We start from the raw sequence: 25,995 nt of genomic DNA on the forward strand, positions 1-25,995 counted from the left end.
TCTTTATGTATTTACCTGTGTTTGCTGTGTACAGTTTTTTTTTCACTATCAATAAGTGGTAATTCTGCCTTGTCCACTTTATTATTTCATTGAATTTAAGTATCAAATCAGAGGTCAATCCACAGGACCATAAGAGTGGCAGAGATGATCAATGGAGTCTCCCGTCCCCTCATTGACATGATCTACCAGGATTGTTGTGCAAAGAGGGCACACAAAATCATTTTTTTAAAATATTTTTTTATTTTTCACACTGTGATCCATATCAACCAAAATATATACAAACGTTTCTCATTAAATATACACCGTGGCATTCTCTCCCTTTATTTCCCCCTTACCTTCCCTCCCCCCCTTCCCACCCCCCTCCAAAACCAATAAATATTCAACATATACAATTCAATAGAACCATTAAACAATGTCATCACACAATGAAAAATAAACAAGAAAAATGCATCATCTACTTTTACACATTGGATCAAGTCATTTTGTTTTCTTATCATTTTAGGGGGTGGAGGTCCGAGGCAAGCTCTCTCTGTTATGTTCCATGTATGGTTCCTAAATCTGACTTTAATTTTTACATTTATGTTATTTTTTCCAATGGAATACATTTATTCATTTCCATGTACCATTGCTGTATTCTCAGGCTCTCTTCCATTTTCCCAAGTTGACATTATACATTTTTTTGCTACTGCTAAGGCTATCATAATGATTCTTTTTTGTGCTTTATCCAATTTGAGGCCTAATTCCTTACTGCACACAAAATTATTGAGGGCTATTTCCACCCTACACACAGCATCTTTCAGTTGCTCCTGCCAGGAAAGAGATATAGGAGTACTAGAGCCAGTGCCACCAGGCTGAGGAAAAGTATCTGCCAACAGGCAGTGAGAACGCAGAACGACCAAAGGAACTGCTCACACTAACCATCTGAGACTCTCATATTTATGAAAGTTTATTTATTCATTTGTACAAATAATTACTTGTCCTGCATATGTATTATTTGACGTTATGTGTGTTATATATGGTTGTGTGTCTGTATGTTTTGCACTGCAGACTGGAGAATGCTGTTTCATCAGGTTGTACTTGTTCAATCAATGACAATAAACCTAACTTGACTTGAAAAATAATAGATTAAGATTAATGTTCTGAATTGCCAAAGCAGATAAACATTTACTAATATATAAGGCATGCATATCCTGTAGTGTACATGGTGCTCGTATGTTTTCTAGCACACATGAAGTGTGCACTTTAGGGATGTATATTCTGTAATAAATATGAGGATATACAGTGACCATGTACATCCTCTAATAAACATGAGGCATGTATATCCTGTCATATACATAGAATGTAACGAGCCTGCAGCTGACGTGGACATTACCCCTCCATAAATCTTCTTCAAGCCAAAGAAGAAGAAGAAGAATTGCCAGTTATGGATTAGGGAAGAAGTTATATAATGTCAGAATGGATTGAAAAAAAAACCACTGAGTTCCTGTTATGTAATAAATCTTTTTCTTCCATCGTATAATTACAGCCCTTTTCCTTTTCTATTACTGAAATAATTCCTATTTAATCTTCTCAATTTCACCATTTATGGCCCATAAAATCACAGCCACTGGATAATTTATGCCTGAACATCAGTTTCGCTCAGAGTGACTATCGAACTGTGTTAGTTTGTTTGATGGATGATTTAGGTTAGGGGCTATTATCCTGTAATATAAATATGTCTGTAATTGCTGTGGTTTCCACAGATAGTGTGTTATCTAACCTTCTCTATTCTCTAGCATTAGCAAGAAGAACTAATTTCGAAAACCAAATGTCACAGCCTTAGCAGATTCCAAACCACCATCAACCAATGAAAGACATTTGAAGTGTAGTCACTATTGCAGTGTAGGAAATATAACAGCCAAATGATGCACAGCAAGACCCCATAAATATGATAATGATGAGATATCTATACTTATTTTACAGGCTTTGGAGAATCCTTGAGGTGTGAATCTCCCCTCTTAAGAGTAGTGCATGTAGTCTTTTCTGTTCACCCAGGAGCAAACCCAACTGTAACAATACTTCTGTATTTCTAAAAACTCCCAATTCTTTGCAATGAAAGATAATAAGCCATTTGCTTACCAAAATATTTGTTGCACCAGCTTTCTAACATTCTCCTGACTCATATACAACGCACCTAGATCTTTTTTATCCCAATAATTTGCAATCTCCCTCCAAGTAGATGTAAGGTTGCCTTGAGATTCATCTTCTCAAAGTTCATGACCTCACACTTGCCCACATTAAACTCCCTTTGCCATGTTTTCACCCTTAAATTCAGCCTATCTATATCCTGCAACAGAGACCAAATATCCCCATCACACTTGCTCTCCCGTCTACTTTTCTGTGATTAGCAAACTTGGATATCTGCACTCTAAGTTCATAAATAATTGAGGGCCAAGAACTGATCTTTGGGATCACTCCATTAGTTATATCCTTCCAGCCTGAAAAAGACCTGTTTATTTTAACTCCAGCTTAACTCATGTTAAGAAACTCCCTCCAATATTCTATACCAGCATCTTGTCAAATGCCATCTAGAAATCCAAATACACATCCTCTGGTTTTTCTCTAACCACTCTGTGTTAAATCCTCGGTGGAGGGTGGCAAGAATTAAAATTTCCTACTGGGCAGAGAGGTTGTTAGCAGAATAGTATGTTAATTTTCAGCCTTTTATTTATACAGTACTTTATAATATGGCTCATGAAACTGGGTTGTTGCCGTCCTATTCTTTTCAGTTAAGGGAGGATTCCCTTGATCCTTGATCATCCACTTATTTGACTTGGAAGTATATTGTCAATCCTTCATTGTACTTGGATTTAAATCCAACAGCACCATGGGTGCAATTTCAGCAGAATGTGGCTCACTCTCACCGACTTATGTAGCAGTAGGAATGTTGGTCTTGCCAGTATGTGGATACATAAAAATAGACATGAAAGCAGATGAATGTATTCATTATTACTGTTCAAATTGTCCAGAAACAAATGAATGGGCAACAAAGGGTGAATCTACCACACCAGCTTCACCTTTGCATGAATAAGACATTTTAAAGAAATAACACATCTTAGAGGTGAGAATGCTTGTGAACATCATCTGGAATTGTTTGTCATGTGAATGCAATGTGATGGAGCACATTATCATCCAAGATACACTTACTTTGTCTTTCTGTAGTACACATATAATGTGCCATTGTGATAGATGTACCTGGTGATGTTTTATTGTGATATTTCCATGATGTGTTACTGTTCACACATGGTGCCTCACAATCTCTTTCTCAAGTGTTAAAACTCTCCATTTTTCACCAGAAAAACTGAATACAGTTTGAATTTAGCCCTGTCAAATTCAGTGTTCAGGCAGTGGGAGCAGTATATTACTGAGACTTAATTTTCAGTTTAATTTTATTCAATCTATATTTCTCACACTCTCCGCAGTTTTGTACTCTCTCTGCAGCAGTGTGAGTGTATGTTATGTGTTTTTTGTTTTCAGGATATATAAGGTGATCTCTGCAATAGACGCGGAGCCAGAACTGAAGTAAATGGGCCTCCAATCTAAAATTGGTTTCCTCATGTTAACTCGAGGATGTTTGAAACAACTGTATAATTTTTTTAAAATCTGGTGATGGAATGGAGATGGTAACTTTTAAATCCAATGAATATTGTTTCTGTTAAATTGGAGAAAATTCCCATGGTTGTGCGAATATTCAGAAAGCATGAGACCATGCCATGGGCCAGAAATGGGCACCACAGCAGTTGAGAGAGTCACTGCTCCAGAGAACCAGGTTCGATCCTGGCTTTAGGTGCTGGCTATGTGGGGCCATCAGTGCGGTTTGAACATTGTAACATTATGTGATCACCTGGGTTTCCTCCAGGTGCTCTGGTTTCATTAGAATACAGGAGCAGGAGTTGGCCATCTGGCCTGTTGAGCATGGTCTCCCATTCTATAAGATGTGGACTCAGCTCCTTTTATCTGTTTTTTTTCCCCATTACCTTTAATTCTCATTCTATGCAAAAATCTATCTGTGTCTTAAATATACATAATAAGGCAGCCTGAAATGTAAATTTGGCAGAGTTTAACAGATTCACTCTTCACTTGGAGAATCAGATTTTCCTCATTTTTGTCTTGAATCCTGAGCCCATGTCCCCTAATTCCTGTCCCAACTACCACTGGAAATGATTTCCCTGCTTCTATCTTATCTATTTCTTTCATAATTTTATATGCTTCTACAAGATTCCCATTTATGGAGACAAAAACAATTAATGATTCAGGTCAGCTCAAGAAAGTTCTGAAAGAGTGTCTTCAACTTAAAACATTCTCTTTCCAGACGCTGCCTAATTTGGTGAGTGTTTCTTGCATTTTCTTTTTTTTCCAGATTTTCAGCATCTGCTGTGTTTTGATTTTCAATTATTGGAGATGCAGAGCAGCTGATGGATGTTATTGCATTTTCCATGTTTCATTTCTCACTTACTGGCCTGAAGAAGTTGCAGCCCTGCATCTGGATCACACTTCGTCAGAATGGGAATCCTCACTGGGAAAATGGCATTGGGATAGTGAAATGTGATTTAATAGAGGATCTTAAGTTAATGAAAGGATTCAAAATAACAGGTGTTGTGGAAGTGTATTCACTCCAAAAGGAATAAACATAGAACAGTCACTGATAAATAGATAGCAAAATTCAGGAGAAATTTCACTAAGAATGTTGACTAAATGGAACTCAATCCTCCAAGGAATGGTTAGGGCAGTCAGTTCATACATTTCTAAGAGCAATTTGTCTAAACTAGGAATATAAGGATAGGGAATAGAGGGAGATAGATGAAGTTCATGGGAAGCATTAATGTACCACAGGTTCTAATTGATGCTTTATGCCGCAGAAATTATTGTCTTATTTGGTACTCATAATGTTATAATCTGAGGATGTCGATAAGAATGTGAGGAGAATTATAAAAAACGAAGTTAATGCAGGATTATTACAAATGGGTGTTTGATGGTCAGTGTAGACTCATTGGATCTAATGTCCTTTATCTCATTATGAATCCATGACCCTAAAGTTAGTCGTCAAGTCAAGTTTATTATCATCTGATTGCACAACCTGATGAAACAGCGTACTCCTGTCCTCAGTGCAAAACATGCGGACACACAACCAGACATAACACACATACAGACAATATATACGCAGGACAGGGATTTGTATATACAAATAAATAAATAAAATTAGTTTTGTAGATATGAGAGTCTCAGATGGTTAATGTGAGCAGTTCTTTTAGTTGTTCAGCATTCTCACTGCCCGTGAGAAGAAGCTATTTCTCAGCCTGGTGGTTCTGGCTCTGAAACTCCTGTATCTCTTTCCTGATGGGAGCAGCTGAAAAATGCTGTATGCGGGATGGAGTTGGTCCTCAATGATTTTGCATGCCCTTTTCAGACAAGGATCCTGGTAGATCATGTCAATGTGGGGTAAGAGGGAGACTTCAGTGATCCTCTCTGTCACTCTTATGGTCCTGTGGATTGACCTCCGATCAATTTCTCTGCAGCATCCGTACCACACTGTGATGCAACTGGCCAATATGCTCTCGATAGAGCTCCTGTAGAAGGTTGTTGACATAATGGTGGTGGTAGCCTTGCCGGCTTCAGTCTTCTCAGGAAGTGCAGTCACTATTGTGCTTTCCTGACAAGTTATGAGATTGAAAAAGCTTCGCTTAATTTGAGTTGGGTTGAAATGAAATAATCACGCCATAATGTTCATCCCATGGAACAATGGTGAATAGCACACTCACTGTAGATCAGAGTTTGAAACAGGCATATTATGCTTCGGGGATTGTTAATTTGAATCCTACACCAAATATCTGCTGATGTCATTACCAACTCATCATATGGGTTCATTGCAAAACCTCAAGTAGACTCATGAGGGGAGAGAAAGGATAACTGATTTGTTCAAGCTTTGAATGCTAGGATCAGGGAATGGTGTGTGTGCCCAGCATCACTGGGAGATGATGGAGCAATTATTCACAGCCACATTGCTATTGCAATCCCATCTGTTGCACAGCAATTTCTACTGTCATCTACATTGAGCAATGATATCAACATAGCTGTTTCATCTTTCTGAGAACAGGAATAGCTATGTCAAGGAGGGATTTTCTCTTAAAAGTTGTAGCTTATCTCTTCAATTAAATGTGAGTGAATGATTGTAATTGAAGTTTTTTTCCCCAAGATTGTGAGAGATTGATGCAAGAATTTTGTTCAAATTGGTACAGAACTAAGCCTTTAAGCCTTAGGATACTGAAGTGAGACAGAACTAAAGCAGAACCATCTCAAATGTTGCATGTGAGTGTGTGCATGCCCGTGTATTTGCGTGTGATTGTGCACGTGTGTGTGTATACGTATGCATGTATGTGTGCTTGCATGAGGGACAATGAATGTATTGGACAGTGCAAGTCAGATTGAACATCTACTATGCACAGTTTCATGAGAAGAACAGGATGACACCAAAGAAAGCTCTGGGTCCCCTTTTGATGAACGGGTCCCTGCTGAGGTGAGAAGAACCCTATCCAAGGTGAACCCTCACAAGGCAGGTGGACCAGACAGCATACTGTATATTTCGGCATGTGTCGACCTCAAAAATCATTCAAAAATGGGGGGGGGGGGGGGGTCAACTTATGTGCCAGATACACTTCTGAGACCTTACATTCAACTAAAAAAAAAACGCTCGATGCTGATTCGGCATATGTGAACCCTTGAAAAACAAAAAAAAAACAACTAAAACAAATTTTCATGCTACTAGTATATTAGAATGAAATTTTTATTGAAAAAAAATATTTAGAATCCTTCAAAATCACTATCACTGTCTGAGGCAAAGTTCAGGGCAAGCAGATCCAGAGTCTCTCTGTTTAAACAGTCATCATTACAGATCCCGGTCTGTATCTGATGAGGTGGCTTCAGCTTCACCGTCAGTGTCCTATGATAAATCATCTTCCATTGCACAAGAGATACTGCACTTTTTAAACCATTTTATTATAGTCTCTACTTTCACTTTATCCCAGGCTTTGAGCACAAAGTCACTCAGCACATCAAGGGATGCAGCACTCATCGCCCCGCTTTTTGTGAATGATTTTTCTGCATTTGACATCTAAATATTCCATTCTTGATGCACTTGGTCTTTGAATGGCTTGTTCAAGCAGACATCTAGAGGTTGCAATAGAGATGTCAAACCACCCGGGATAACCACCATGTAAGTATTATTTTGTGCAAATCTACTTCTCAGTTAAGTGGCTACAAAACATATCCCAGACAAGCAAACTCCGTTCCCTGCATAAACTGCCTGGACACTCATTCCACACATTGTCTATCCATAGTTTTACACCATTTTCATCCATCCATCCTTTCTCATGAAAGTGCCCAAAAATACCTGCTGGGAATTTTATTTTAGGTTTAAATTTGCACTTGAAGATTACCATGGATCTGCATACAACATCTTTCAGCTGATCCCACCGGGAAAGAGATACAGGAGGATCAGAGCCAGCACCACCCAGCTGAGAAACAGCTTCTTCCCATGAGCAGTGAGAACGCTGAACGACCAAAGGAGCTGCTCACACTAACCATCTGAGACTCTCATATTCACGACACAATATTTATTTATTTGTATATTTGAATACTTATCCTGCATATGTATTGTATGTCTATATGTGCCTTATGTCTGGCTTTGTGGCTGCATGTTTTGCATTGAGGACCGGAGAACGCTGTTTCATTGGGTTGAACTTGTGCAATCAGATGACAATTGACTTGACTATATTTGGAACAGTGTCAGGAGCATCAGGGATGAAAAAATAAGGTAGAAGAGGCCAAATTGATTTAAGAATATGAAAGGGATTGCTAGAATCTACAAAAGAGGCCTGAAGTTATACAACATGGAACAGGCCTTTTGGCCCAACCTGTCCGTCCTGACCAAATTGCCTTTCTGGACTAGTCCCATGAATTTGGTCCATATTCTTCTTAGCCTTTCCTATCCACATATCTGTCCAAATGTCTTTTGATTTGTACTTGCTTCTACAGCATCCACTGGAAACTCGATCCAGATTTAGACTACCATCTGAGTGAGTAGAAAAAGTTGCCCTTCTTGTCCCTTTTAAATCTTTCCCCTCCCACCTTCCAGTCTACTCTGGGGGAAAAAGTCTACGAGCATTCACTTTATCCATACCCCTTGATAAGGTCACCCCTCAGCCTTGATGGAAGGATTAAGTTGGTGTCTATAACATATTGCCTGAAACCACTGTAACAGGATGTCCCATGGTGGTACTTGAATGTCCTTCATGGCAATAGATGTAAGCTCCCTTTGGACATCCATGGACATAATGGATCCATGGACATAATGGATATTATAATGGATAATATTATAATGGATCCATGGACATAATGGATATTATAATGGATATGTCCATGGACATAATGGACATAATGGATCCATGGACATAATGGGCTGAATGGCATTATCTGCACTGTTCCACAAAATGCCTTATGTTCTCTAGTTGATTGGTGGGACAATGCCCTGATATTGTTGAATCCCTCAATTTCAAAAGATCTACTAATTCCAATGGAGAATTCTTTAGATTGAAGTAAGATTATCTTATAGGCCATGTATCTTGTTGGGTTCATTTAAAACAAAGTCCTAAATCATTTCCAAAGATCTTCATAAACAACTGATATACTGAGAGACAGACATCATCATGTGGAGAAAGTGGGTAATGATGACCTAGTGGCCAATATACAGCTCCAGCTGAAATCTGCACCATTGACGTGGTTTGAACCGAATTGAGTTTTAGCATCCAGTAGCTTTATTATTAATTGTACTGACACTAGCTTTCCTTTAAAAATCTAGATTTATTTAAATACACGAAAGTATTTTCACAGTTGCAGTGGTGGGAATTAAACTCATGTCTGGAGTAATTATCCTGACCTCAGAATGCTAGATCAATAACTGAACCATTAAGCTTTGGCTGCACATTGCTGCTGTAGTAATGCTCCTGGAGACAAGCTGGTAGTCTCACTCTGAATTTCCTCATTGACCCCAGGTTCAGCCCCCCATTTCCACTCCATAGCTTACACTCCATCCTCTACCTCATACCTGTGCTCTTGTTTCCCACCCTGTCCCTGCATCCATCATGTCAACCTCACCTGTCCCTGTGTCCACTTCATCCTCCCCTTCTCCTTCCCAAAATTTACATTGTGCCTATTTCTCTTCCACCCCCTCCCATCCACTGTCTCTGTCCCCTCCTCCATCTTATCCCACATTCCTGTCCCCCCCCACCTTTAGTCCCTTCCCTCCTTTCCTGCTCCCACCCCTGGCTCATCTGCACTGTTCATCGTCCATCCTCTCCTCCTCCCCAACCCTTCTGGATTCTCGGTCCCCTCTTTGACCATATCTCACTCCCATCCCATACTTTCCTAATATACTTCTGTACTGTACTCTATTCTTTCCTCCCCAAATCCCATCTCCTCCCCTCCCACCCTCCCCCTCCTTTTCCCACAAACCTCTCCAATTCTCACTATGCATCTCATGATAGTAATTCAATCAAACATGCTGTCAGCACATTTTCTGATTGGTTACTGACGGTATTCAGAGTGATGACTAAATGGCTTTGCTGTCATGGAGTTACCATGGAAACCCTGGTTACCATCTTGATGGTGACATATCCCTAGCTGACTCACTGGAGCTGAGTATAATGCTTTTTAATCCAGACTGTTTAACAATATGGAGCCTTTTTCTAGAACATTATGAGTGTGATGACAAGCCAAAGGCCATGGCTGGTGTTTGAAGCTGAGCGGTTGATGAAGAGTTTCAGTTTGAAACATTGACCATTCATTTTCTCCCATTGATGTTGCTTGATCCACTGAGATCCTCCAGCTGACTGTGTTGGTCAGAAGCACCATTAGTGTTTGAAATCGTGAGCACATCAGTAGCCTTCTGCCTGGGGTGTGATGGCCTGGTGTGTGATGGCCTGGTGACTGGCCCACTGCCAATGAAGAGGGAGGAGGGGGTAAGTTAAGAGTTGCAAACCACAGCAACAACAGACCACTCACAGGGAGAAAATCATGTTCAATGTGCAGAGCGTGAGATGGTAGAACATGCTGTCCAGGCTGGGTGAATAGCACAGATGCTAGTGAACAGAAGGTGGATTATCACTCTGGCACAAACCTGTTACCTGCATGCCTTGTTCAGAGCTGCCCTCTTGAACCTCTGCTGCCCTACAGGTGAAACTACCTGCACAATGGTATAGGGCAGGGAGTTCCAAGATAATCCTGACACTCTGGAGGGGAACTTGCAGACCTACAAGTGGTCAACTCTTGGTGGCTTCCTTGATTCCAGGCAATTAGGAAAAGAACATAAATTTGGTGTTACCCATCAGATCACTCCATTAACATCCTTTTAAACCTTTCCTTCTCACTCAACTAACTTCATGGCTAACTTTCAGCTCATCTGCAAACATCTTTCAGGCCTTGATGAAAGGTTCTGACCCAAAACGTTGGCAATTTTTTCTCCCATGATACTTCTTGACTGGCTGAGTTCCTCCTGCAGATTGGTTTTTACTCCAGATTACAGAATCCACATTTTCTTGTGTGGCTCTTGCAAAACTCTTTGTTGTGTTTCCCTCAGTACTGACCAGCAAGCTCCAAAACCCTCTGCAACTGTATCCTTGACTTCCTCATTGGAAGACACAGTTAGTATAGTGGTTAGTGAAACACTGTTACAGCACCAGTGATCGGGACCAGGATTCGAATCCTGCACTGTCTGTAAGGGGTTTGTACATTCTCCCTATGTCTGCAAATTGGTACCAACAATCAACACAGGAGAACCTCAAGGTTAAGTACTTAGCCCACTGATCTAGTCTCTCTGGCGCAATTCAAATGCCATCTACAAATTTGCCAATGTCACAATGGTCAATGGCAGAATTATAGACAGCGATGAGGAAGCATATAGGAGTGAGCTAGATCTCACTCCTGTGACTGGTGTAATATTCCATGATCTCACTCCTGTGACTGGTGTAATATTCCATGTTCAGGACCCATGAGGTGAGAGGATGTGGTCTGGGCCTATACATGGTAAAGGTAACCCCATGACAGCAAAGTCATGAGATAGATCTCACTCCTGTGACTGGTGTAATATTCCATGTTCAGGACCCATGAGGTGAGAGGATGTGGTCTGGGCCTATACATGGTAAAGGTAACCCCATGACAGCAAAGTCATGAGATAGATCTCACTCCTGTGACTGGTGTGGTAATATTCTATGTTCAGGATCCATGAGGTGAAAGGATGTGGTCTGGGCCTATACATGGTAAAGGTAACTCCATGACAGCAAAGTCATGAAATAGATCTCACTCCTGTAACTGGTGTGGTAATATTCCATGTTCAGGATCCATGAGATGAGAGGATGTGGTCTTGGCCTATACATGGTAAAGGTAACTCCATGACAGCAAAGTCATGAGATAGATCTCACTCCTGTTGAGTGATGTCACAATAACAACAACCTTGCACTCAATCTAAGGAACTGATTCAGGAAAGAGAAATCAGGAGAACACAAGTCAGTCCACATCAAGGGGGTCAGCAGTGGAAAATATAAAGAACTTCAAATTCCTGGGTGTCAACATCTCTGAAGTTTTATGCTGGGTTCTTCATGTCAATGCATTCACAAAGAAGGCTTGCCAGTAGATATACTTCATTAGGAGTTTGAAGAGATTTGGTATGTCACTGAAGACTGTTGCAAATTTCTACAGGTGTACCTTGGAGAGCATTCTGACTGGTTGCTTCATTGTCTCATATAGAGGTCCCAATACACAGAACAGGAAGAGGTTACAGAGAATTATGAACTCAACCATCACCATCATGGCATGAGTTTTCACTCCATTAAGGACATCTGCGGAGGCAGTCTCAAGAAAGCAGCCTCTGTCATCAAAGACCCTCACCACCCAGGACATGCCCTCTTCTCTCTGCAACCATCAGGAAGGAGGTACAAGAGCTTGAAGACGAATACCCAATGTTATAGCTTCTTCCCCTGCACCATCAGATTTCTGAATGGACAATGAACTATAGACAATACCTCACTTTTTGTCTTCTTTTGCACTAATTTATTTATTTTAAAAAATAATTTATAGCAATGTTTGCACCTGTAATGGTGCCACAAAACAACAAATTTCTTGACACATTCACAATAACATCTGATTCTGATTCTATATTGTCAAAATCATTACCATATATAACAAAGCAAGCAGTTTTCCAGGCTCAAAAATATCTATCACCAGTTACCTTATTTTTTTGCCTTGTTTTTAGATTCAATCTATCACTCTCCCTTGGATTCCAGGAGTTTTTTTTTCAATTGGCGCTTGTCAAAATTCTTTCGTAATGCACTTCCTTCATTAGCTCTTCAAAAATCTATTGATCTCTGTCTACAATTTACTTAACGACTGAGCCTCCAAAGTCCTTTTAGAAAGTGGAAGTTCCCCTTTGGGTAAACACTTTTTTTCATCTCTTTTCTGAATGGCCATTCCCCTATCTTCAGACCATTACCCCAGGTTGTGCATAATACAGTGAAGGGAAACATCATCTTCACATCAAGCTCATTGAACTATGTGAGAATTTTATATGTTTCAATTAGATAATTTCTCCTTCTTCTAAACTTGAGAGAACCTGGGCCCAGACCACATCCTCTCTCCTCATGGGACAATTTCACAGTCCTGAAACTTTGGTGAAACTTTGTTGATCTCACAATATTCCATTTGCAGGCAAGGTACCAGATTTCCACACAATGCTCTTGATGTGGTAATATTCCATTTGCAGGCAGGGGAACCAGATCTCCACACGATGCTCTTGGTGTGGTAATATTCCATTTGCAGGTGAGGGAACCAGATCTCCACACAATGCTCTTGGTGTGGTAATATTCTATTTGCAGGCGGTGGAACAAGATCTCCACACGATGCTCTTGGTGTGGTAATATTCCATTTGCAGGAGAGGGAACCAGATCTCCACATGATGCTCTTGGTGTGGTTTCACTTGAACTCTAAACTATTATAGTAAGATATCTTAACCCTTGTATTCAAATCCTTACATTAAAGACCAATATATTATTTGCCTTAATAATTGCTTGTGTTACTTTCCTGATTTCAGACATGTTGCAGCTCACTTAGTAATATTAATTTATGCACACACACACACACACACACACACACACACACACACACACACACACACACACACACACACACACACACACATGAGCATTGAATTAAATTTTGGAAGATTGCTTGATTTGGATCTGACATGTTTTAAGAACATGAGAAAACTTTTAATACAAATAAAAAGCTCATTGAAACAACTACTCAAGTGTTAATGTGACCCAGTAATCTTGTTTGGAACAGGCTTTTATTTTGAATGCTGCAGTTAGTTACAAAAGGAAGAAGGAAACTATTTTTATTTTTGTTACAAAATGAGGAATAAATAACCTGGAAGTTTTGCTCATCAGTCAGTGATAACAAATTCTCACATAGCTTGACTGGTGAAATCAGTGTTTCCGGTTTTGTTGCCTCCCTGAGGATGGTGACAGACTGGCACTAAGCTACACCAGCAACATTGCTCTGCTATGTGTGACATCTTCCCCTTTACAAATGAACCCAAACGTTGAACAGGTGCCATACAATATGGATGAACCATGAAGCAGTGCTCCTTTGCCTGATCACTTTGAGTGATGTGTCTTAACTATCTGACTATCCCATCTTTTCCCTCCTAGTTTTCCATGTCCCAAAGCCAGTTCGCTCACCATCTCTGATGTACATTGGCTCAGTGAAGGGTTTCAAACCTATATCTATATCCTCCTCTGGCCTATTTGCCTTCTGAAATCTCTACAATCCTCCAGTTATGGGAGCCACTTTCAATCCACTGGAATTTAATTGTTCCATCACTGGCAGACATCTCTTTCACATCTTGGACTCTGGGCTCTGTTTCTCTTTCAGCTTAAAATCTTCCTTGTTGATCCAGGTTTTGACATCACATCGTTCTTGGACTGTTTTCAATCGAATGGAGGCAGGTGAAAGGAAAGGCTTGAGATTCTTTAGCCACTTCCCAAAATGTTCTCCAGTTACTTTGTTACACAGGAAGTGGACAGAATGCCAGAGCACACCATGATGCAACAACCAGATTATCCATTAGAGTTTAGAAACATTGATCAACGGATAATAATCAGTCCAAAGTAATCACAGGGACCTTTTACATCAATATGTGAGATCAGAGAAGGCCTCAATTTAACAAACAGTTCAAAGACAGCATCTTTGATAGGGTGGGCTTCCTTAATATTGTACTGATCTTCCTAAATTCTTGGGTTCAACTCTGCTGTGGGGAAGTGGGAAGTAATATTTTGGATGTAGGATGCAAGGCTACCATCTGGTGAGACACCACCGATAAGCTAACACTGGTATTACTAAAATGATTCTGATTTTTCACACATTCAAAACTATTTTATCCATTGTAGAGACAGCTACACGGCTACTGAAAGAGCACACAACCAGATAGGTTGAGCTCAGTGAGCAGAACTGATTTATTGCAGGCTGCTGGGCTGGAATATACTCTCAGCTCGGACCTGGCTGAGAACCGCGCTGGGGGGCGCTGACGTTACATGGGCATCATGTGGCCCCCAGCATGGGCTTCTGAGCCCTGTGCTGTGAAGGGGGAAACCCCCAACGGCACCATTTTGGCCGGCTGCCCCGCTGCGTGGATTACAAGCGAGGACGGTTCACCTGCCTAGTGATGTGCCGCCACACAGCTCCCCCACCCCCCAGAACCGGCGCCAATGTCCTTTTTAGCTGGACGGCCTCGCTTCTTGGGCTAGGCCACAATCACTGGTTTGGTGCGGTCAAGGTGCGCTGGCTTCAGCCTGTCCACAGTAAACAGTTCCCGCCTGCCACTGATGTCCAGCGTGAATGTAGACCCTGAACTCTGGACAACCTTGTACGGCCCCTCATAAGGTCTCTGCAGAGGTGCCGCGGGCGGGCCCCGCCAAATAAAAATGTACTCTGCAGAAAGCAGCTTGCTGTGGACGTGAGATGGCTGTGTGCCGTATCTGAGCGGCGGTGGGGGTGCAAAGGAGTCCAAGCGAGCTCGGAGGTGGGGAAGCAGCTCGTGCGGCGACCACGGGGGGTTGTGAGGCGCTTTGATGAACTCACCAGGAAGTGCCAGCAGTGCGCCATAGACCAGCTCAGCTGAAGACACCTGCAGATCCTCCTTGGATGTGGAGCGGATGCCCAGGAGAACCCAAGGCAGTTTGTCCACCCAGTCGGGACCGGTGAGGCGGGCCATAAGTGCCGACTTAAGGTGGCGATGCAGACGCTCGACCAGCCCATTGGCCTGCGGGTGATAGGCCGTGGTGCGGTGTAGCTCGATCCCCAATTTGTTGGCGATCTGTGCCTAGAGCACAGAGGTGAACTGGGTGCCCCGATCGCTGGTGAGGTGATTCGGAATACCGAACCGGGTGACCCAACTGTTCAACAGTGCTCGGGAGCAGGAGTCTGTGGAGGAATCCAGCAACAGGATCACCTTGGGCCAACAAGTGGTGCGGTCCACCACCGTGAGCAGGTAACAGTTGCCCCGGGAAATGGGTAAGGGCCCGACTATGTCCACGTGAATATGGCTGAATCGTTGCCGGATGTGCTCGAACTCTTGCATGGGCGCCCTGGTGTGCCTGTGTGTGGTAAATGTCTGCCAAGCTGCCTGTCTCCCCTCTGGCGAGCCTTGCTGTACTAACATTGGCTGTGCATTATCTCTACTGTTAAGACACTCCCCTTGGATATAACTGGATATGCATCTATTGTATTTCATTATTGAACCATGAATTTCTGCTAATAAAAGCCACGATTATTGTTTGACCACATCGTCTTTGTCTACTTCATCAACTGGCACTTCAATTTTATTGGTAGAAATGGATGCAGCCCTCAAGCCAGAACGGCTGATAATTGACCAGTTTGCTCCGAGGGCCAGAGAAATTTTCAACCACTGGATTGCTTATTTCGATTACTACATGGCTCGAAACAACCCGGTCAATGAGGCGATAAAGTGGGGCCACCTGAACTCTTTGCTGGGTGAGGTCCCTTTCACCGTAACGCAAGGAGCTACCACTCTGGCTATAGCCCGGGAACGTCTGACTGCCTACTATGCAGCGCCACGGAACGTGGTGCTTGCTCGATACCAGTTGCTGACTAGACGCCAGAAACCCAGGGAAAGTGATGCTGTCTATACACTGGTTCTCGATCCTCTGGCAAATGAATGTGATGTCAGGGCAGTCAATGTGCAACAACACCGGAATGCCTTGAAGCTGGAATGCTTTAGTCAACTTGACTCCAGTTACATCCGACAGAGGCTGCTGGAGATGGAGCCCTTAACCTACGACTGGGCAGTCACTCTAGCTAAAACACTGAGAAGTGCCAAGCGGTCCAGTGAAATGCTAGAAACCGAAAAGGAAACAGCCAGGAGTGCTGGAATCCCAAAGGAAAGAAAAAGGTGAACTCCAGAAAAATGCTACTTCTGTGATAAGAGCTGGCACCCCAGACAGAAGTGCCTGGCTCGATTTGCTACCTCCAGCCATTGTGGGAAACTCGGCCACTATGCTAAAGCGTGTAAGGCGAAAAGTACTCCCACTGATAAGAAGAAGAGAAGCACTAAGAAAATGTGTCCTGGAGCTGCAGGAATGGAAGACACCTGTGAAAAGGGGGAAACTCATTATATTTCAATTGCTTGCTAGATACTGGCGTAATTTGGCTGTTAAGAGTACCTCAAGGCCAAACATGGTATCCATGTATCGCTTGCTTCAGTCTTTCCTAGCAGCTGTCCTTTTGATTTTAACCCTTCTTCTGCCAGGGGGAGACTGTGGTAAATGTCTGCCAAGCTGCCTGTCTCCCCTCTGGCGAGCCTTGCTGTACTAACATTGGCTGAGCATTGTCTCTACTGTTAGGAACACTCCCCTTGAATATAACTGGATATGCATCTATCGTCTTTCATTATTGTACCATGAGTTTCTGCTAATAAAAGCCACGATTATTGTTTGACCACATCGTCTTTGTCTACTTCATCAACTGGCACTTCACTGTGTACCTTGGACATTTGGCAATGGGTGCATGTTCTTGCCCAGCCCGCGATCTGCTTCCTCAGCCCATGCCAGATGAACCACTCTGCCACCATCTGGACCCTGGACCTGATGGATGGGTGCGAAAGGTTGTGGATGTGATGGAAGACTTGCCTGCACTACTGCTGGGGTATCACTGCCGCGGAGTGCCCATGGAGACATCGCACAGGACGATGCTTCCACCGCTCGGAGTCAGGAGGTCTCGGAACCACAAGGCCATGATGGCAGTCCTGAAGGCTTACGTCTCCTTGACAGACTTCTGGTCCCAGGTGAGCTGGTCGAAGTCGAGGCCGGGCATCAGCGTGCAGATGGCCAGTCACAAGAGTGCATTGGTGACCACATTGTCCTTCCCCGCCTTGTGCCAAATGTCGGTGGTAAACGTTGACATGAAGGAGAGGTGACACTGCTGGCGTGCCGACCAGTGATCCTTCGCCATCACGAGTGCCTGGGTGAGGGGTTTGTGGTCAGTGAAGATGGTAAAAATCCTCCCCTCCAAGAAATAACAGAAATGCTGCACCACCAGGTACATGTCCAGTAACTCACGGTCAAAAGTGCTATACTTGCACTCTGGTGGGCAGAGAAGCCGGCTGAAGAATGCCAGCGGCTTCCATTGTCCATTCACCTGCTGCTCCAGCATGGCGCTGAAGGCTATGGCAGAGGCATTGACTGAGTGCGCCATATACAGGTCGGTATGTGGGTGGGTGAGCATGGTAGCCTTCGCGAGAGCATCTTGATGGCCTAGAATGCACTACAGGCCTCTGGGGTCCAGGTGAGCATTTTGTGCTTGGCTGCGATGAGGGTGAATAGTGGCTGAATGATGCGTGCTGCTCCCAGGATGAATCGGTTGTAGAAGTTGACCATACCCGCGAACTCCTGCAGCCCCTTGAGATTGTCCGAACGTGGGAAGTCCTTGATAGCGGTGATCTTCGTAGCGGCGGGCCTGATGGTATGGCCCAGGAACTGCATGAACTCTTTCCCAAACTGGCACTTGGTTGGGTTGATGGTGAGGCTGAAGTCGGCCAGCCAGAAGAAGAGGGTGCGCAGGTGGGCCTTGTGTTGTGCCCGATCCCTGCTGGCAACGAGGATATCATCTAGGTAAATGAAGATGAAATCCAGGTCCCTGCCCATCGAGTCCAAGAGGCGCTGGAACGTCTGAGCGGCATTCTTGAGCCCGAACGGCATGCAAAGGAATTCTAACAAGCTGAAGGAGGTGATGATGGCCATCTTGGGTATGTCCTCAGGGTGCACCGGGATTTAGTGATATCCGTGCACCAGGTCAACCTTGGAGAAAACCCTCGCACCATGCAGGTTGGCCGTAAAGTCCTGGATGTGAGGGATTGGGTAACGGTCAGGAACTGTCGCCTCAATGAGCCGTTGATAGTCTCTGCAGGGGCGCCAGCTGCCGGAGGCTTTCGGGACCAGGTGGAGCGGTGAGACCCACGGGTTGTCAGACCGCCGAATGATTCCCAGCTCCAACAGATACGAAAACTCCTCCTTCACCTCCTGGAGCTTGTCAGGCGGGAGCTGGCATGCCTTGGCATGTACCGGTGGGCCCTGGGTGGGGATATGATGGAACACCCTGTGGCGCAGCGAGGCAACGGAGAACTGTGGCTTGAGGAGGGCCGGAAACTCATCCAGAATTTGCTGGAACTTGTCTCTGGGCATGCTAATCGTCGCCATCTGCAGCTGCTCTGTGTGGGCGGCATCGAGGCAAACAGCCTGGAAAGTACAGGCGTCCACAGGGCACCTACCCCAAATGTTCACCAGAAGCCCATGGTCGAGGATGAAGTCGGCACCCAGGATGGCGGTCGGAAGGGACTAGACGGTGAACCTTCACGAGAACTTTCGTCAGCCGATCTGGAAGTGGACTGTCTTGTCTCCATACGTCCGGATCTCTGTTGTGTTGGCTGCACGGAGGGGAGGTACTCGAGGTCGGTTCCTGGACTTGATGGCCGTGGCCAAGATGATGCTGATCTGGGCCCCAGTGTCGCCGAGGAACCGCTGGTCGCTGACTGAGTACCGCAGGTAGAGGAGGCTGTGTCCTTAGCCATCCGCCGCAGCCATTAACAGCAGTCGGCCTGCTCGTTTCCCTGGAACAAGCAGGGCTGATGATACTTCCAAGCCTTGGCTCACCAGTGCTGGTGGTAGAAGCAGAGGCCTGGAGTGGATGCCGTGCCGCTGGTTATGCTCTTGGTGGCCCCTGCAGGGGCCGGATGCTCTACCGCAGCGCTAGGGGCAGGCTTGGCATGGTCATGCCTGTGCCTCATGACCTGCTGGACCATCGAGTCCTCTGGGAATCGCTCGAGCCAGAGCTCTTGGACCTCTGAGCGACCTTTCTCGGGTCGGTAAAGATCTCTTGTGCCAGTAACGGCTGGATGTCCTCGGGCAGATGGTCGAGGAAAATGCGCTCGAAGAGTAGACGGTTGGTGTGATCACTCATGAGTGCGAGCATCTCGTCCATCAGCTCCACCGGGGACCTTTCCCCCAGGGCGTCGAGGTGCAGCATCCGAGCAGCACTTTGGCGCCTGGATAGTCCGAGGGATCGGTGAGCACTCGCTTGATGGTCTCATATTTGTCTTCAGCGGGTGGGTGCTGAACGAGATGCAGCACGCGTTTGGCGGTGGCCTGGTCCAGGGTGGCAACCACATGGTTGAATTTGTTCATGTCGGATTAAATCTGGCGGAGGTGAAACTAAGCCTCCACGTGGCCGAACCAGGTCTCTGGCTCCTGAACCCAGAATTCAGGCAGCTTGACGGCTATAGCACTGATCCCAGGTTCGCTCATGATGGGTTCAAAGACGTTTGAACCAGTCAGGGTCACCAATTGTAGCGGCAGCTACACTACTACTGAAAGAAGACACAACCAGATGGGTTGAGCTCAGTGAACAGAACTGATTTATTGCGGGCTGCTGGGCTGCACTTATACTCCCAACCCAGACCTGGCTGAGAACCACGCTGGGGGGTCGCTGACATCACCCAGGTGTCACACGGATCCCCCAGCGCGGGCTTCTGAGCCCTGTGCTGAGAAGAAGGCACCATGGCACCCGATGGCACCATTTTGGCCGGCTGCCCCGCCGTGAGGATTACAAGCAGGGCCAGTTCACCTGCCTAGTAGTGTGCCGCCACACCATCATCATTTCCTGCATGCTGTCCACCGAGAGAAAAATAGAGATGATTTAGTGAACTGTGGTATCGTACGGATGCTGCCTGACTTGTTGAGTATTTTCAGCATTTTCTAATTTTATTCCCTCAATTTGAGCTTGCTGAGTTCCATTTACTTGCTGTCTTTTGAAAACATATTTTTAACAGGATGAATCAAATTTATCAATAAGATCACAGTTTGACTATTGATTGTAATTCTGTGTGCCACAACTTTAATTAGCCATGATACATCAGACATGCTTTTTAGGAGACATGATTGTTGTAAACGAAATGTGAAGTTAGCACAGGCTGGGATAATTGAGTTTATTATTATTGAAAAAAAGATTGCAAGCAAGTATACTGGGACTTCTGCTAAAAGTCATGAATAATGTAACTATAATTAGTTCTTTAATTTAAACATTCAATGTAGCTCTCCAGAAAGAGAGGGAAAACAGGCAGGTGTACACAGAGACTGAGAGATGGTAATGGAAATCAGGAAATATGATGGAGACAGACAGAAGAGAACCACAGATGGAGAAAATCATAGTCCCTAGTAGCATACGCAATGTATTTCTTATTCTGAATCATGGGAAGTCTATTAAATAGCAGGAATCAATGACTACACCCCAGAATAATAAAACCCCAGGTGATTTAAGGACAATTATCTCTGAAGAGCCTGTTTTAAATTGCACATTTCTTTCTGACCTGAAGATTGTGGGTTCTTCTCATTCTAAACAAGGGGCCAGGCTGATATTCCAGTACAATGCTGAGAGAGTTAGAGTTTTGGAGGTCCGAATTAGAATCAGGTTTTGGAGGTCCGAATTAGAATTAGGTTTTGGAGGTCCGAATTAGAATCAGGTTTTGGAGGTCCGAATTAGAATCAGTTTTTGGAGGTCTGAATGAGAATCAGGTTTTGGAGGTCCGAATGAGAATCAGGTTTTGGAGGTCCGAATTAGAATCAGGTTTTGGAGGTCCGAATTAGAATCAGGTTTTGGAGGTCCGAATTAGAATCAGGTTTTGGAGGTCCGAATTAGAATCAGGTTTTGGAGGTCCGAATTAGAATCAGGTTTTGGAGGTCCGAATTAGAATCAGGTTTTGGGGGTCCGAATTAGAATCAGGTTTTGGAGGTCCGAATTAGAATCAGGTTTTGGGGGTACAAATTAGAATCAGGTTTTGGGGGTCCGAATTAGAATCAGGTTTTGGGGGTCCGAATTAGAATCAGGTTTTGGGGGTCCGAATTAGAATCAGGTTTTGGAGGTCCGAATTAGAATCAGGTTTTGGGGGTCCGAATTAGAATCAGGTTTGGAGGTCCGAATTAGAATCAGTTTTTGGAGGTCTGAATGAGAATCAGGTTTTGGAGGTCCGAATGAGAATCAGGTTTTGGAGGTCCGAATTAGAATCAGGTTTTGGAGGTCCGAATTAGAATCAGGTTTTGGAGGTCCGAATTAGAATCAGGTTTTGGAGGTCCGAATTAGAATCAGGTTTTGGAGGTCCGAATTAGAATCAGGTTTTGGAGGTCCGAATTAGAATCAGGTTTTGGGGGTCCGAATTAGAATCAGGTTTTGGAGGTTCGAATTAGAATCAGGTTTTGGGGGTACAAATTAGAATCAGGTTTTGGGGGTCCGAATTAGAATCAGGTTATGGGGGTCCGAATTAGAATCAGGTTTTGGAGGTCCGAAATAGAATCAGGTTTTGGGGGTCCGAATTAGAATCAGGTTTTGGGGGTCCGAATTAGAATCAGGTTTTGGGGGTCCGAATTAGAATCAGGTTTTGGGGGTCCGAATTAGAATCAGGTTTTGGAGGTCCGAATTAGAATCAGGTTTTGGGGGTCCGAATTAGAATCAGGTTTGGAGGTCCGAATTAGAATCAGTTTTTGGAGGTCTGAATGAGAATCAGGTTTTGGAGGTCCGAATGAGAATCAGGTTTTGGAGGTCCGAATTAGAATCAGGTTTTGGAGGTCCGAATTAGAATCAGGTTTTGGAGGTCCGAATTAGAATCAGGTTTTGGAGGTCCGAATTAGAATCAGGTTTTGGAGGTCCGAATTAGAATCAGGTTTTGGAGGTCCGAATTAGAATCAGGTTTTGGAGGTCCGAATTAGAATCAGGTTTTGGGGGTCCGAATTAGAATCAGGTTTTGGAGGTTCGAATTAGAATCAGGTTTTGGGGGTACAAATTAGAATCAGGTTTTGGGGGTCCGAATTAGAATCAGGTTATGGGGGTCCGAATTAGAATCAGGTTTTGGGGGTCCGAATTAGAATCAGGTTTTGGAGGTCCGAATTAGAATCAGGTTTTGGGGGTCCGAATTAGAATCAGGTTTGGAGGTCCAAATTAGAATCAGGTTTTGGAGGTCCGAATTAGAATCAGGTTTATTGCCATGATATTTTTTGTTTTACAGGTGCAATATATGGTGCAGAACAAAGTGCAAAAAAAATCCTATAACATTATAATTACATACATTCAAAATTAACAAAAAAATAAGTAGTGCAGAAAAGAGAAAAAGTAAGGTAGTGTCCATAGGTTCATTGTCTGTTCAGAAATTTGATGGCGGAAGTGAAGAGGCTGTTTATGTAATATTGAGTAAATGTCTTCAGGATCCTGTACTTCCTTCCTCATGGTAGCAGTGAGAAGGTGACTGAGAATCCTTGATGAAAGAAGCTGCTTTCCTCAGCATTGCCTCTTAAAGGTGTCATTAATTGGGTGAAGAGTAAATGTGGAAAATTGCAGGGCACAAATTTGAGCAAAGAAAGAAAGTAGCGGGAACTCTCACTGGTGTCCTGGCCAATATCTATTGCTCATTATTGGTCATTAAAAATAACAGATTTCAACTTTTGTTGAAAGTTGTTTGACCTGTTTTCTATGTTACAACAGTGAGTCGTGGACAGCCCGATATCATGAATCACTCTTTGCTTTCTTGTTATGTTAAGGCCCATGCTTTACTGGACAGAACTGCTTCCTTTCAACATGAGTTGAACATAGATTTACGAATCATTCCCTTGAATCTGTTCTGCTGTTGATAAGATCATGGTAGCTTATCCATCACACCCTATTTCCTACCCCATCCCTAAATCCCTTGATTCATTTTGTGTTCAAAATATTGTCTCTATAGGTTGTGAATGCTAATTGGCTAACCTTTGAACTAAGGAAACCCAAAGATTAAAAAGCTACAGTGTGAATGCATATCTCAGACCTCTTCTCCTGAGAAGTTGTTCCCTTGTACAATCCATGAGCCTGTCTTTGGTCTTGGTGGTGGGGGATTGGGATCTGATTCATTCATTATTAGGGTTGCAGGGCAGTGAAACAAAGCCAACTTGGATGTGATTTCCTTCTCTGAAGCAGTCAAGGTGAATTAGATTGTGGAAAACATCTGTTCATTGAATTACATGATCCTTCTCCCTCACCCCCTTTCCGTGGGTTGTTTCCCACAGCAACACCTCCCATCTTTGCAGTCCTCCTCCATTCCTCCCCCAAATTCCTCCAAACATCCACCTCCACACTTCCCTCTACAAATCCTCCTCCAATCCTCCCCTAAACTTCCCCACCAAACCTTCCCTTTCAAAACTCACCCCACAAAACCTTCCCCTCCAAACCTCCCTCTCCAAACCTCCTCCTCCAAACCACCTCCTCCTACCTCCCCCTCCAAACCTCTCCCTTCAAACCTCCCCCTCCAAATCTCCCCCTCCAAATCTCCCCCTCCAAACCTCCCCTACCAAAATCCCCCTAAACCTCTTCAACCAAACCTTCTCCAACGTACCTATCCCACCAACCCTGCCCCCCCCCAACCACATAACTCTCCCCACCATCTTGCTTTCCTCCCTGATAACCTGGCAAATGTCAAAGGAATGACAGTGTTGATATTTAGCTTATTGTTGAGTAGCCTTGCCCACTGCCCGCACACATCATGCATTGTTCTGTAATCTTCCTCTGCTAGAATGAAGGGAGCTAATTAGATTGCTCCCACACTGCCATGGCTGCCTCTTTCTGCTGAGCTTCATTAATTCTGACCAAACTGCCGATTGTAAATTAATGCAGACACCTATACTCAGGCAATGTTAGAAACCAGTCCCTGTGTTGCCATGGTAACTGTCAGTTTAAATATAGTTCCGTGGTAATTTTTGGGGAGTTGCAGGGCTGAAAGACTTGAGGAGTCTGAAGGAATCAGGCTGAGCAGGGAGAGAGGTCTTAAAATAGGGAAGATAAGATTTTGTTTCTCAAATGCTCTACTTGAAGCTAAACATGAACCTGGGCTACACAGGCCTGCTTCATTAGTGTCTTTCAGCGTGGCTTAGCTTAGTGAGTTGCTTCTTACCTCAGTGGCAGGAGCTTTCAGTTCAACCCCTTCTTTAGAGGCATGAGCGCAAACTCTGGGATACTATTCCAGTATAGTACTGAAGGACTATTGGAGGTGGGAATGAATGGTGTGCCTCAGAAATCAGTACTGGCCTCAGCTATTTTCACTTTATGTAAAAGTTATCAAAGGTATGTTTGCTACATTTTCTGATGTCAAAATAGAATGGAGAGTAAATTGTGAAGAGGTAGTAGGTAATAGGTGAAGAGAGTAGGCAAAAATGTAGCAAATGGAGTATATAATGTGGGGAAATGGCAGGTAAACAATTTTAAAAAGAAAAATATTATCTAAATGGTGAGAACGAAGCAGGATCAGAGTGTCATGTTGAGAGAGATGAGTCTGGACACAAGTGTTACAATCACACAAATCTTTTATTAACACACCAGGAAACAAATGGGATAACATTAAATAGTACTCGATCACCATTTCACTTAAGTGATGACATTTACCTCGCACTTCGGTTGGACTCCGACAATGTAAAACCTATACTCCACTCGCTCGTACACTACAAACAGGGACTCTTATGCACACACCCGGTTCCCTGATCAACAGGGTGGCGAATCTCTGCGAGTACCAACTTATCACAGTACTAACGGCTCAGCTTCAATGTAGTGCACATCTTACCCGTGAAAATTCCAGTGAAGTCCACAGTAGCAGCCTGGCATGGAGTAATGTCTGGGACTTGAACCACGAGGCAGAGAGAAAGAATGTGCTGTTTGTTGTTATATACAGTGCTAATCAGTGCTTATAGCCAATAATGACCCTAGGTGATTCAAATTAGCCAACAGAAAGGTGTGCACTAATGGGTGCCTGGAGTCCAACCTTAGTTGACAGGTAATGTGACTTCTGAATAAGTTTCAGACAGGGAGGACATGTCACACACACACACACACACACACACACACACATTCCAGACAGGCAGGGAAGCCACATTTCCTCCACACACAACTCAGGGTAACCCAGTGAATAATTTATAAAAGGCTATTTAGGAAAACTAATTGAATGTTATTGTTTATTGTTAAAGGAATTAAATACAAAGGTTATACTTCAGTTATATAGGGCAGCGATGAGACAAGATCTGGATTTTATGTTTATGTTGGCATCTTAATTTAAATAAGGGTATTAATGCATTGGAAGGAGTTCAGGGAAGATTTAATTGACTGATACCTGAATGGGTAGGTGTCAAATAAGAAAAAAATTGGACAGGCTAGACTTGTTTTTGCTGGAGTGTAAGGGAGGATTTGATTGAATCGCTTGTTTTTGAGGGACATTGACAGGGTGAAAATGTGACAATCTGGAACAAGGAGGCATTGGTTGAAAATAAAGTTTGGCAATTT

The sequence above is a fragment of the Narcine bancroftii genome, chromosome 14 (assembly GCF_036971445.1).
Source record: "Narcine bancroftii isolate sNarBan1 chromosome 14, sNarBan1.hap1, whole genome shotgun sequence".
Taxonomy (NCBI): Eukaryota; Metazoa; Chordata; class Chondrichthyes; order Torpediniformes; family Narcinidae; genus Narcine; species Narcine bancroftii.